This window comes from Manduca sexta, chromosome 1 (assembly GCF_014839805.1).
Source record: "Manduca sexta isolate Smith_Timp_Sample1 chromosome 1, JHU_Msex_v1.0, whole genome shotgun sequence".
NCBI lineage: Eukaryota > Metazoa > Arthropoda > Insecta > Lepidoptera > Sphingidae > Manduca > Manduca sexta.
This window is the reverse complement of record NC_051115.1, coordinates 2,176,199-2,180,582: the sequence shown is the minus strand read 5'-3', so window position 1 is coordinate 2,180,582 and position 4,384 is coordinate 2,176,199. Positions and strand designations below refer to the sequence as shown.

General features: G+C 35.5%; 1 long non-coding RNA gene across 1 annotated transcript; it reads left to right on the top strand.

The window, feature by feature from the left end:
- The first annotated feature begins 169 nt into the window (after nt 1-169).
- Nucleotides 170-2,538, top strand: LOC119188621. The gene is made up of 3 exons (XR_005111971.1): nt 170-283; nt 1,573-1,704; nt 2,476-2,538. It is a non-coding gene; the product is annotated as an uncharacterized LOC119188621 (long non-coding RNA).
- Nucleotides 2,539-4,384: the final 1,846 nt, after the last annotated feature.

Here is a 4,384-nt window from a genome sequence, read left to right as displayed (position 1 = left end):
AATATTTGATAATAGTAAAGAAAAAAAAATGAGGCCGGTACCCTATTGTATTTTTTCTGTTTATCTTGTACTGTTTATACCTTAAACTAGTTCTGAAAAGAGCAAAATTTTCAAAGGGGTCTATGAGACTTTTTTAACCTCTGCTTCACGGTAATATTTATCTTTGGCTAGATGGCGTGGCGCGGCAGGAGTCTGGCGCGTTCTGAGTCCTCAACCAGCGTTACCGCCAGCCGCGTTACAAGCAGCCGCCAGGTGTCTGCACCAGCCTTACGATTATTACAGGGTGAGTAATAAAATACACCACACATCACTACATAGTATAAAACAAAGTCGCTTTCTCTGTCCCTAACTTTGTATGCTTAAATCTTTAAAACTACGCAACGGATTTTGATGCGGTTTTTTTTAATAGATAGAGTGATTCAACAGGAAGGTTTATATGTATAATAACATCCATTAAATAGTGGAGAAAAGTGTTATTTTGTTATGTTATACCCGAGCGAAGTCAGAGCGGGCCGCTATGTTTTTATATACAACGTTCACAGTTTTTCTGTAGTGTATTTAGTATCAGCATTGCACCCGTGCGAAGCCTGGGCGGGTCGCTAGTCGACATATGTATCGCTAGGGCAGCATGAAATGTGGATTTTGGGGCGTTTGGAGAATTCCACCACGATATCCCATGCCTATCGTAAAAGAAAGAAAGATAAATCTTTATTTAGCCATTTTCTCTGGACCAGATGGCTGAAAGTAATAGATACACGGCAGTACAGGGATATGTGGTACAATAAGTAAATAATTAAGAAGGTAAGCAAAAAGAGCGCCGGAGAGGGCCACCGCCATCGACCTAAATGTACTACGTACTAGATCTGGCGTTCCATACACTGTATTCGGCTCAACTGTACTGCAATCCGTACACCTGACTAGTATGATTTCAACATTGACAGCGTGTGGTACTGTACTGCAATTCGTACACTTTACTAGCTTAATGTAATCTATTCAAACTGGCTTTAGTATGGTCAATATTGACAGCGTGTGGTTGTGTACGGAGTGACGCTCATGAGACTAAGTGTAAACTTGGATTTGAATAAATAATATTAGTCAAATAAGTAAAATTATTTGTTGTTCAAGTGAACAAATAGGTTACAACAGTGACGTTTCGGTTGCCATTTTAGTTCAGATTTTGAACAAATAGTTTATATGTAAGTGGCGATAGCCTAGTTGGGTGTGGAACGGACTGCCGAGAGGAATGTCCGCAGGTTCAAATCCCAAGGGCATACACCTCTGACTTTTCTAAAATCATGTGTGTATTCTTTATGAATTTATCATTCGCTTTAACGGTGAAGGAAAACATCGTGAGGAAACCTGCACATCTGAGAAGTTCTCTATAGGAATTTCGAAGGTGCGTGAAGTCTACCAATCCGCACTACAGAGTGGTGGACTAAGGCCTAATCCCTCTCAGTAGTAGAGGAAGCCCGTGCTCAGCAGTGGGCAAGTATATAATACAGGGCTGATATTATTATTATAATCGTGTCTATAGAATATACGTCTGATCTGGATTTATATCCTTTCTCACAGTTCAGAGAGGTGTTCGGTGAGTATCGGGGCGCGGCCGCTGCGCTGGACACCATAGCCCTCAACGCAGCCTGGGTCATGCGAGCTGACGCCGATCTGCTCAAATACTTCAACTCAATCAACCAGTGAGGTCAGGTAAGTCGATGTCAAAATCCACGTCAAAATAAAAAATGTCGGATATGATTTTTTATGACTAGACGAGCTTGCAGTCCATATTGAAATTCGCATCAAAAAAAATTTGGATCTGATTTTTTAATGACGAGACGAGCTTGCAGTCTATATTGAAGTTCGCAGCAAATAAAAAAATAGGCCAGTTTTTTTTTGAATGACGAGACGAGCTTACAGTCCATTTAATGGTAATACGACCACCCATAAACAGTAGAAATATCAACACCTAGAATCACAAAGTATTGTTTGTTATTCCATTCTCGCCATCCTGAGACATGAGAAGTTAAGTTTATGTCCAGTAGTTACTCTGGCTACAATGTTCAAACCGGAACACAAGTGACTACACATTGCTTGACAGAAATAGACATTGCGGTGGTACCCAGGACTCTCACATATGAAAGACCTACCACCAGTAAACTTAGGTACAACATTTATTTTGTTACGACAGTTTTTAGTCGATGTTCGATAAGTACTATTTCTGTTAGTATATTCTGTTATTGTAGCCAGTATAACTACTACACAAAGTAACTAATATCTCATGTCTCAGGCGAGCGCAGTGGAATACCAAACAATACTTTATAATTCAAGGTGTTGGTGTTTCTTCTGTTTATGGATCGTATCGCTTACCATCAGGCGAACGGCAAGCTCGTCTCGTCATGCATACAAAAATAATAAAAAAAGCTCTATCCTATCTCTATTTTGAAGTATTATCTAACAAATGTATTATTTTCCTTTCAGAAAATGCTTTAGATTGAGAAAAGAAGGCCCCATGATTATTAAATTATTATTTATTAAGTAAAACATGCTTTTTAGCACAAAATAAATATGGTAGACAAATTAAATATGTCTATTATAACATTTGACATACCTGTCATTTGATATATTGTTTCCACAAACAAGGAACATTAGCTTGAAAGGCAAACATATCTAAGCGAAAATCAGTAAATTTTTGAGTAGAGTGATTTAAGTTTTGATTTTAATGTGAAAATTCATAACAATTAAACTTTTCATTTTATAAAGATCTACCCTTTTATTCATAGACGTTATTTATCTAAGGACGGAGCATTGCTGCGATAACAAGTCTGTTTCTCAGTTTTGTTTATCTGACAGCCAACTAGATTCAAGTTTTAACTCAATATTAGCCAATCACATCGGCCTTATGTCTATGCACTGCGAAGGCTGCCATGCCAGCAATGCTCCATCCTTAGATAAAAAACTTCTATGAATAAGGGGGATAATGTTATAAAAATTATCCTAGATCTACAAAACCTAGATCTAATGACGAGAAAAATATGGCGATTCGAAATATTTATATTTAATTTTGGGTATATTTGTCGCTTAGATATGATTGCCTATGAAGCGTCGGTTATATTTATTTGCATGAATGACAATCAAATTATATTTTTACATATGTATAGTTTAAGGTATATATCAAATTAATTTATTTTTTATTTCAATTGGATTGTTTACGTCCATGTTTAGAAAAACTATTCACGTCCAGAAATTAAGTAAATTTGATACAACGGACATACATTTATTTAGTCATTAATTTTAGTTGATGATCTCATTAATAATTTATCGATTTACATTAATTTATTAGTGATAATATATTATTAAATAATTTTACTTAGCGCCTAACTCAAAATATTTTAAAACTCATAACATATATATATTAGCACATATGCATAAAGAATATAAATTGTTATTTCCATAGATGGTATATTCAAAATCCTGTCAAATAATCTTCATTTGCGAGAAATATGATTTTAATCACAGCTTTGATCAGAGTTCTAAGATTATATAAAGCGGACGTTGGGATTGTCATACAAACATTTTGTGCTTATGTGATGGTTACTCAATCTACAGTAATAGCAAAACATCAATGTAAAATACTTCATAATCCATATCGTGATTTGCACGATTTGCGAATATTAGCATATATTTTCTGTAAATATATTATTTTTGTATTAATATCTAAGGACGCTGACATCTTGTCACACGGACATTTCAAACGCGACTTATTACAATTGGTAATAACTTTTGAAGCAAACATTTGGTCCTGATGTCCGATCTATAACTAAATATATAGTTTAATGTCTTTGGCTTTAAAGAAATCATATTTTCAGCGTTTTGATGACAAATTATAATTTTATCAGTAAGTTAGGTGCTATAAACGCCTTTTAGAGCAAACGCTTTATATTTCATACTACGATAAATATATGTGTTAATAAAAATTAAAATATCATCCATAACAATGACATTTTACAAATAGACGCGTCATACACTAACAAAATGGCACATAAAAACGGCGCAGTATTTACTATAGTCACGTACCTGTACATATAATTACAAATTGGCTCGAAGAAGGAATAAAAAGATGCAGCATACATTTGTTAGAAAAGGATATATACATCGACAGTCACGTAACAACGTTAGTGCCGCACGCTCATTGGCCATCAAGTCGGGCAATTACCTTAAATTCGTCTTGCCACTATTGAGCTCGGACAACGTATCTATGTAATAAAAACGTCTTAGATCCATAAGGTCAGGTGTTTTTGTAATTACGGGCGTTCTATTCGAAGGACAACTTCGATGGCCGTATAAGTCAGAGTAAAAAAATCGCCCTATTTACCTATAGGGCTATCAA